The sequence below is a fragment of the Carcharodon carcharias genome, chromosome X (assembly GCF_017639515.1).
Source record: "Carcharodon carcharias isolate sCarCar2 chromosome X, sCarCar2.pri, whole genome shotgun sequence".
NCBI lineage: Eukaryota > Metazoa > Chordata > Chondrichthyes > Lamniformes > Lamnidae > Carcharodon > Carcharodon carcharias.
In genome coordinates this window covers 21,958,800-21,969,190 of record NC_054507.1, presented here as the reverse complement: position 1 = coordinate 21,969,190, position 10,391 = coordinate 21,958,800, and the positions used below count along the sequence as shown (strand labels likewise).

Below are 10,391 nucleotides of genomic sequence, written 5' to 3'. Positions count from 1 at the left end.
TCTGTTTTTGTTTTACATCAAGTACAAGACAGACAGTTTTACAAATACATGTTACCTCCAATTAGACCACAATCAACAATCTACAGGACATAGATTCGGGAAGTTACAAAAAACAGAACGGCAAATTAAAAAACAAACTGGCCACCATACTTACACAACTAATTGTGCACAAAGTACATTTGATTTTGGCTATAAACCAAGAATACTTCCTTGGTTTTCACACAAATCTTACAATTTATTACTTAGTGACATAGAGAAACACTTCATTGTTCAATTCACTCTTTACTTGCTCGTACATAAGGTACAAGTTAAACACTTTCAGGATGTTAATATTTATGACTTGCTCCTGTTTGTCTGCTGTTGAGTAGAGGCAGGCTGTGAGACAATCTGGCTATTTTCTTAGCTTATTTCCTTATTTCTTATCCATCAATGTTTTCTTTCTTAGTCCCCCCTTTTGTGTTTTATTCTCTCCTTATTAGGGCACACCAAGATTATTAAAATTATGATCAAAATCTGAACAATGACCAAGACATGGGAGAGAATTCTTAACCAAGGATGTATATTCACATTCATTCCCCAGTTCCAAACCTCCTAGAAGAGAGAATCCTTCTTGAGTAGTTCTTCAGCTTTGTCTTTGTCCGTTTTAATCTTTTATTCAATTTCACTCCATTTGTGGCTCACAGTTTTTTTTGCTTCCTTTATCAATTGTTCCCAATCCACATTCAATGGTGGGATAGTTGGCAACAGATCTGATACAATCTTACGTACTTCGGTATCATTATTCATTTTTACGATGTTTGCTTCTATTTCTATCTCCGCGTCCTTTGTTAATGGGTCTATATTATTGCTTCCAAAGGTTAGTTGTTCCGGGGGTTCTTGATTATCACATTATAATCTGGTAAGGCACAAGTCTTGTTTCGTACAAGGTAAGTTAAATTTGTGGTCACCACATAATAGTGAGTTGCGTTGTGTGTTTTAACAAAGTACAAACCATTATGTACAGTGGGGTTAACATGTATTTTACAGTCTTTCCAGTGGTGTAAACCGCACATTTTCTCATTCATGAGGGCATAGTCTGGGCACAGCCATTTGCCTTCCATTTTCTGGCACCTATCTCTTTGTAATCCTTTTGCTGTGTTTTTCATTACTACTGCCCATTTTGGGGTTTCTGGGACCGCTAACCACGTCCTTTTCTTCACCCAGCCGAGATTTCCTAGTCGATATAGTCGAGATCTCAGTGCATCATGTTTGCTTTTGGGTATGTGCAGAAGCATTCCCAGGATTATTGTTTCTTTCTTTTTGTTGCTGCTCTTAAGGTGGGGGATGCGGGTGGCTCGAGAGACGTCTCGGACATCAACATTTGCTAGGGATGACCCTAGCGCCCATTTTCGTAAAGTCGCTTCCCTTATCCAATCTGGCACCTGGTGATTTTTAAGCTGCAACAAGTTTTTATCTACTTGAGCCAGAACCCAAGACCTGTATAAAGGTGCATACAGCATCCCTTGTTTCATTCCTTTCTTCACTCTCTTCTCTGTTAATTTATTGTGTTGGTTACTGGTTTCAGGCGTTTCAAACCTTCCTGGAAAAGGACAGTCAACTGTTCACTAGTCTGGGCTGCTTCTCTCTAGTCATCATTTTGCTCCTGAATTATCTGTTCCATGTGAGCCTTTAGTTTTTCAAGTTCTGTTTGTAATGTGCCTATGTCTAAAGTATCTGTGGCTGTTTCTGCCGCATATCCGATTCCTGCTACCTCTAAGATACCTCTTTTCGGCTTCCTCAGTTTAGTGACAGGCAAGGCTGTTACAGTTCCTTTTTTTTCAGCTTACTTCAACCTTTCTTTCTTCTGCTGAGGGACATTCTCCAGAGTTAACCCTGTTATGGGGGCTTTGACACTCTCTGATCTCATGTCCGTGAGGACTGTCCTCAACTTGGGTACAGGCTTGTACACTCCTTCCCATTTAACAATACTTTGCTGCCTTTTGAGCACACATAGTTCTTAACTTCATATTTGACTTCCATTTTCAGCCCTTTATTCTGTATTTCTTCCTTCAGTAGTTTGGTATGTAGTCTTCTTAACTGACTGGGGCACCATTCGGGCATGTTAAGTTTCGTTAGGTTTACCACTGTTTTGACATGTGTATATCTTGATATGATGATAACTTTTTCCTTCTCTGGGATTATTACCAATCCTGTGTTTAGTGGTGTTACCTCTGACTCATTTTTTAAGACATTCCGGGGCTGCCATAGTAGTTGTTTCTGTTGGGGTAGGTGAAGTAGTTAAAGACGCAGTTAGGGCCAAAGTTGTTGACTAGGGCACATAAGGTGGGTCAGGGTAACTTTTTCCATTGATTATTTTGATTTTACCATCTGGGCAGCACTCAATCTTTGTTAGATCAGTCTTTCCCCCGACTGCAGGTTGGAGAGTGCAATTCCAACAATTACCATTGTGGTTGCTAATGCATTTAAAATTGCTAAATTGCTGGGACGTTGATGACTTACTGCAAAAGTACAATTTGCTATTTTTCTGTGCCTTGTTACATTCATCACTTCCCTCTTCACTCACCTTAGCCCCACAGCCTACCAGCCCAACCATAAACAGACACAAGAGTAGCATAATTACTTACAGTTTCTTACGATTTACTTAACAGTATTCAAACTCAATTAGCTTTCCTCTGGAGCTGGTATTTGCTTGCAGTGAGAGACGTGTATCCAAGTACCTTTTCTTTCGCAATTTACCTCTGTTCTGGTTGTCAGTTGATAGGGTCCTTCCCATCTGGACTTAAGGGAATCTTTTCTTTTGTGTACTTTCACAAGGACCCACTCGCCTGGTTCTAGCGTGTGGCACCAGAAATCTCCTGGTGTCTTTTGTGCTGCTTTTACCTGTGCGTGAATAGATCCTAACTGTTTAGTCAGTGTTTGACAATACCGTATCCATTTGGTTAGCCAAGCGGGATTGAATCCTACTCTCATAGGACTTCCCATTATTATTTCCATGTGGGCTTAGGTTAGGTGTAGACCTCATGCTCATAAGGGCAATGGCAACACTTCCGGCCATTTTAAATCAGTTTCTCTACAAAGCTTGGCTAGTTTGTTTTTCAAAGTACCATTATTTCTTTCTATTATTCCAGGTGATTGCTGGATGGTAAGAGCAATGCAAGTTTTGCTTAATACCCAAAGCCTTGCATACCTCCTGCATAATTTTTCCTGTAAAGTGTGTTCCTCTGTCACTATCTATACTTTCTGGTGGGCCAAATCTGCAGATTATTTCCTTAATCAGTAATTTCGCCACTGTCATAGCATCTGCCTTTCACACAGGGAAAGCTTCAATCCATTTTGGAAACGTATCCACTATGACTAGTACATATTCATATCCTAACATCATAGGTAGTTGTATAAAATCAATTTGTACATTTATGAAAGGTCCGTCTGGACTTTGTTTAACCGCTTGTTGGGTAGGCTCTCCTTTCCCAGGGTTAAATTGTTGGCAAATGACATCTTTTGCAACAGTCATTTGCTGTTGATGCAAATCCTGGGGCGTACCAGGTTTTCCTAATGGTCTCGATCATCCCCCTTTTTCTCACGTGTGTCACACCGTGAGCAATTTTTGTTAGATAAGGTAACATCTGTCCGGTGGGGGGGCACTGGTCTGCCATCCATGGATCTCCAGAGACCTGTCCTATCCTTTTTATATCTTTTAAGGATCCATGCTCTAGTTTCTTTCTTTGGCACAGACTCCTGCAAAGTTGCAAGGTCTAGTGGCAGACTGGGCATTTTATCCCGTTTGCTGTTCTAATGGGGAGACATAATGCCTTGGGAAGTGGGACAGTAGAAGCATTTTTAGCAGCAAGATCAGCTCTCTCATTTCCTCTAGATATATTATCAGTATTACTTGTATGGGCTTGACACTTTAATTTAGTTTTTCTCCCTTCAATTCTCCCTGTCAAAAAGGGACCATCCTGTTTTAATGGTATCCATGGGCAAATGAGTGCTGTTTCTGGGGTTCGTGCTGCTTCGCTTCCCAGGCTATCTCATTGTTGGTTTGGTCTGGGCTCCAAGTGGTACCCTTTCCAAGGTGTGGGCATTAATTTTTCCAATGTCCTATTTCTCCACAGTTAAAGCATGTGCCCACACCTGGGATATTTTGTATTCCCCTTCTTCCCCTAAATTTACCTCCACCCCTTCCTCTTCCTCTATTCCAGCTACCCTCTTCCTTTCTTTGCAATTGGCCAAGTTGCAAAGCAATCAATCTGCCTTTTAGCTGTTCCTTCTTTTGCTCGAGGCAGCTTTGGCAATGTGAGGCCTCAGCTGCGAGCTCTGTAAGGGGTTTGGTTTGCCATCCTATGCAGGTACTTTTAAGTTGGTTCTGAACCTTGGGCAATAGTCCACCCACAAAAGCAGCTGCAATGGCTTGCTGCACAATATCTTCTGGTCCATGGATTCCTGAGGATGATTTGAAGATTCTAGTAATATGCTCCAGAAAGTCAGCAGGGGACTCATTCTTTTAAAAACAAAAAAAACTGCGGATGCTGGAAATCCAAAACAAAAACAGAATTACCTGGAAAAACTCAGCAGGTCTGGCAGCATCGGCGGAGAAGAAAAGAGTTGACATTTCGAGTCCTCATGACCCTGTCGAAGGGTCATGAGGACTCGAAACGTCAACTCTTTTCTTCTCCGCCGATGCTGCCAGACTCATTCTTTTCCTGTTTACAATTTTGGATCTTAGACCAATCAGCCCGTTTTGGACAAACCACCTGAACTGCATCAACCAGTCGTGTGGTTAGGTCTTCAGTGTGACCTGGATCGACTTCAGGCCATCGGGCTGCCTCAAACAGCCTTTTTTGTACTTCGGTGGGTACTATTACCCTTAACAATTGCTTCATATCTGACCAATTGGGGTTATAACACTATAATACTGTCGGCAAATTTTTTTTCCCAGGCTGTTCTCTAATTGAGGGGAACTCCTTAGTTAAATTTCTTAAATCTCCTGGAGTCCATGGGGCGTGGACTGTCACCAGATCTCCCCCTGCTCCTGGCAGCATCCTAAGCGGGGCTTGCATGGGCAATGGTTTCTCTTTCTCTTGCTGTCCTCTAGTTTTTACTGGTGACTGATTTGTTAAAGACATTGTCTTCTTCAGTTGGGGCTGACGGAACTAGGGGATACAGGGGTTTAGCCGTTGCTTCTTTTTGTGCCTTTTCCTTTGTCTTAAGATCCTGCACTTCTATTATGCCTATAATGAGAATCCTGTAATCCCCGCATTTTAGAATCCCCCTGACTCCTGTTAGTTTCCAGAAGCCAATTATAATATGCATCCCATTGGGATTGCTTAACTTTCCCTCCTAACGCCTCCAGCGCTTTTCTTAAACTAATTTATCCATATCCCAAGTGCCTTCCATAGGGAATTGCTTCTTGGGGTCATCTCGAGTTATCCAGTTCCAATTGTTTAAAAACTTGCTAGCTTCTTTACCATAGTTCTGATACATATAATAAGCCGGCGTTCCCTTTGGCGGGACCGGAACATCCCCTTTGGATGTGGATCTGCCCATAGTGCACTTTAATCTTTTCCTTCCTAGATCTAGAAACCTTTATACCTAAGTTGACTTTTACCTTTAGACAATATTGTCCTACCTTTACCCTTCAGGTCCTTTTTCCTGCAGCAACTTGCAACACCTTCAAGATCGGATAAAGTTGCCCCTCCTCTGGGAGTCCCCTTCAAGGCTTTCAGCTGTGGCAGTCTCCTTTAGACGCCTCGCCTTCAAACTGGCTTCCCTTCAGAGCGGCGTAGTCATCCGAGTCACAGCACCAAATTCACTGTTAGAGAAAAACGTAATCAATCCACAGCACAGCAGGTTACTAGAGGAAAAGGCCACACTTTAATTTAGTGCTTTATATATACAATGATCATTGGGAGCAGGTCCAGAAAGATCTGCTCCCCGATCTGCAGTTAGAAGCTTCCTTTATACAGTGAAACAACCAAGTGTATGAGACGACGTCAGTGTAGCAACAATAATGTGACAATCGGTAATTTAAAAAAAACAAACTGGCCACCATACTTACACAACTAATCAGACCTGCTGAGTTTTTCCAGGTAATTCTGTTTTTGTAATCGTGAACAAAGTTCATTTGATTTTGGCTATAAACCAAGAATACTTCCTTCGTTTTCACACAAATCTTACAATTTATTACTTAGTGACAGAGAGAAACACTTCATTGTTCAATTCAACCTTTACCTGCTCGTACATAAAGTACAAGTTAAACACTTTCAGGATGTTAATATTTATGACTTGCTCCTGTTTGTCTGCTGTCGGGCAGAGGCAGGCTGTGAGACAATCTGGCTATTTTCTTATTTCTTATCCATCAATATTTTCTTTCTCAGTAGCTTTGTAACTGCCAAATTTATAACTGCATTATGAAAAATGAGAAAACTTGTCTTTAAAAGCTTTTAGCTTTTGTCTTTAATTTATATGTTTTTGAGTTAAAATGGAAACTGTCCCCCATCACCAAGATTCAAAATGGACCACTGCGGGTGATATGTCCGTGGGAAATAGTTCTCCTGAAATAAGTTGTGTTTCTTGTTTCAAAGCGTATCAGGCTTTGCAAAATATGGTCCATTGTTTGTATTCCTCAACATCACTATGTGTAAGCTGTGGCTCAGTTGTTAGCTCTTTCCTTCAGAAGGTAGGTTTAAGTTCCAGTCAAGAGACTTAAGCACAAAAGTCTCTGCTGACACTCCAGTGTGGTACTGTGGGAGTGTTGCAATGTCAGAGGTGCCGTGTTTCCGATGAGACGTTAAACCAAGACCCCATTAGGCAGATGTAAAAGATCCTGTGGCAATAATTTTCTCAAAACCAACATCACTAAAAAGATTTAACATTTTGAGTCTGTATGACTCTTCATCAGAGCTGAAGAGAGGTAGTATAAAATCCATTACACTTCTGTCAAGAGAGGGGGTGGAGCAAAATAGAAGGTCAGGGATAGGTGGGAGCTCAGGAGAGATTTGACAAAGATGTCATGGACAAAGGGAGTGGTAATGAGTGTTAAAGACTAAGGCAGATGCTAATAGTAGCATGTCAGGAACAGCACCAGCATATCTAAAAATAAGGTGCCAGCCTGGTTAAGCTATAACACAGGATTACATGTATGTTGAACAGTGTAAGCAGCATGCTAGAGCCAGAGCTAAGTAATCCCACAACCAATGGATCAGATCAAAGCACTGCAGATCTGCCATGTCCAGTTGTGAATAGTGGTAGATAATGAAACAATTAACTGGAGGAGGCGGCTCCACAATTATCCCCATCCTCAATGATGGGGGAGCCCAGCAAAAAATAAGGCTGAAGTATTTGCCACAATGTTCAGCCATTAGGGCTGAGTGGATGATTCATCTTGGCATCCTCTAGAGGTTCCCAGCATCGCAAATGCCAGAACTAGCCACATCCCTAGCCAAGCTGTTCCAGTACAGCTACAACACTGGCATCTACCCAACAATGTGGAAAATTGTCCAGGTATGTTTTGTCCAGTCATGATGAGTCAGTAGGGCAAGGGACCATGTATAAAACTCCACCACCACCCTGCACCCCCCAACCTCCAACCCCCAACCAAGTGCTCTTGTGTCATCTGCCCTCTGCAAAAGCTAAACAGCCCAGGGATTATGCTACTATACAGAATCCTGGTTAGACCATACCTGGAGTACTGTGTTCAGTTCTGGGCACCACACATTAGCAAGGATATATTGGCCTAAGAGGGAGCACAGCATAAATTTACTAGAATGATACTTGAACTCCAAGGGTTAAATTATGAGAAGCGATAACACAAACCTGGAATATTACCTGGAATTTAGAAGATTATGGGGTGATTTATTTGAAGTTTTCAAGATTTTAAGGGCAACAGAGTTTCTCCATCCTATTTCCACTGGTTGGAGAGTCTAGGACTGTGATATAGCCAAAAATTAGAGTAAGACCTTTCAGGAGTGAAATTAGGAAACACTTCTACACACAAAAGGTAGTAGAAGCTTGGAACGCTATTTCGCAAAAAGCAGTTGATGCTGGGTCAATTGATAGCTTTGTACCTGAGATTGATAGATTTTTGTTGACCAAAGGTATACAAAATATTGGGCAAAGGTAGATTTATGGAGTTAGGCCACACATCAACCATGATCTCATTGAATGGTGGAACAGGTTGAGGGGCTAAATGGCCTCCTATTCCTAGGAAGACCCTGGATTTGATCCCCAACCTGTGTTGAATTACCTGAGGCAGCAACTGGGATGCTACCCTGGCCTCAGAACCTCATGGGGCCAGGGTTTGCACACTGACTGTTATTCAGTGACCTTTGCCTGAATGTGCCGATGGCGAATAAGGAAAGGATCAGCCTCGGTTATCCCACCCCCACATTCATGAACGAACTATTGTTTTTGTTTTGTGTAGCCAGCTCTCCCTACAACATTAGATGAAAGCCTTGTGATAACTCTGCAGCCTCCTGTTTTGACTTATACGACCACCGTATTGACAAAAACAACTTCCCATGGAGCAAATTCTTTGCTTTCAGTCAAGATCCACCCTGTTGTCTTTATCTGCATGTAATCTATTTTATTCAGCTAATCTAACCAAAATATCTATATCTAATCTATTAAGCAATTATTGAGCAGGTTAGATTTACAGTACTCGGAGCTAACCTAACCTGTATGGGACCAGGAATTGAAGCAAACTCATGAATATTCATTTATATGCCAAACTGAAAATCTGAACGAATCTTTGTGCAAGTGGGGTTGTTACATCAAGTGTTTTGGGTCTTGAATCTTCCTTCCATCATAAGGCCAGAAGTGGGGATGTTTGCTAATAACTGCACAATGCTCAGTACCACTTGCGACTCTTTAGATACTGAAGCAGTCTGTACCAATATGGAGTAAGACCTGGACAATATTCAGGCTTGGGCTGATGTGTGATGTGAATGTTATTTGCCACATAAGTGCCAGGCAATAACCATCTCCAACAAGAGAGAATCTAAACATCTCCTCTTGACATACAATGGCATTACCATTGCTGAATCCCCCACTATCAACATCTTGGGGGTTACCAATGACCAGAAACTGAACTGGATCAGCCATATAAATACTGTGGCTGGTGAGATGCTGGGAATTATGCACCTCCTAACTCCCCAAAGCCCGTCCATCATCTACAAGGCACAAGTCAAGATCGTGATGGAATACTCATCACGTGCCAGGATGTGTGTAGCTCCGATAACACTAAAAAAGCTTGACACCACCCAGGACAAAGCAGCCTGCTTGACTGGCACTCTATCTACCACTTTAAACATTCACTCCCTCCACCATAAACACACAGTGGCAGTAGTGTGTACTATATAGCAAGATGCACTGCAGCAATTCACCAAGGCTCCTTTGACAGCACCTTCCAAAACCACTACCATCTAGAAGGATATGGTCAATAAATGCATGGGAACACCATCATCTGTAAGTTCCCCTCCAAGCCACACACCACCCTAATTGCCATTCCTTCACTGTTGCTGGGTCAAAATTCTGGAACTCTCTTCCTATCAGTACTGTGGGTGTACTTGCACCAGATGGATTGTAGCAGTTCAAAAAGGTGGCTCACCACCACCTTCTTGAGGGGCAATTAGGGATGGGCACTAAATGCTGGCCTTTCCAGTGACACCCACATGGAGGAATAAAATAAACTGCTGAAAAGAGAGACATGTTGCATCAGGACAAACGCAAGAATGCCAAATTTCAAATGTTCATAATTTATATTACTGGAGAAAAGGGTGCTGATTGGTTGGCAAGTCAACTCTGGCCGAGGTGTTGCCATGGAGAAAGCAACGGGGAACTATAGACTCTCCAAGCTCTTGGGTAATTCATAAAAGATGCAAAGCTTGAACATATTCCTTTTGTTTGCAGGGAACAGGTCTCTGCGTATGAATGTATGTGTTTTCTAGCAAGTGTAAATGAGCCACATTGGGAGCTTGACTGATTATCTTAAATTGGTTGTTAGTGTAGCTATTAGCACACTCATGATTGTTTAGCAAGTGGAATTACACCTAACAGTAGACGTTTTATTTTGGGCTTTGCAAGCGCATGGTGGTTGAGTACAGCCTGTCCTCTACCTATTTTGAACAACTGAAGGAACATGCTGTTTGATTCAATCAGTCAATTGCTGGGACGTATGACCTATGTACCTGGTGGCCCAAAAAAAATACCATTACAGATAGGTACTTGTCCTCCGAATGCCTCCACATCAGCACTTAAAATAATTGTAGTTTTGGATAATCATAGAATGATAGAATGATTATAATACAGAAGGAAGCTATTGGCCCATGTCTGTGCTGGCCCTCTGAAGGAACAGTTCAACTCGTGCCACTCCTCTGCCTTTTCCCTGTAAACCT

At 42.0% G+C, this 10,391-nt stretch overlaps 1 long non-coding RNA gene across 2 annotated transcripts in view; it reads right to left on the bottom strand.

The window, feature by feature from the left end:
• LOC121273306 overlaps positions 1 to 10,391 on the bottom strand; it is a 23,209-nt gene continuing 12,818 nt past the window's right edge. For both annotated transcript variants that reach the window (XR_005941971.1, XR_005941972.1), the window contains 2 exons: positions 5,627 to 5,809; positions 1 to 2,880 (listed from right to left, as the gene is read on the bottom strand). This is a non-coding gene — a long non-coding RNA (uncharacterized LOC121273306). The remainder of the gene's footprint in view (positions 2,881 to 5,626; positions 5,810 to 10,391) is intronic.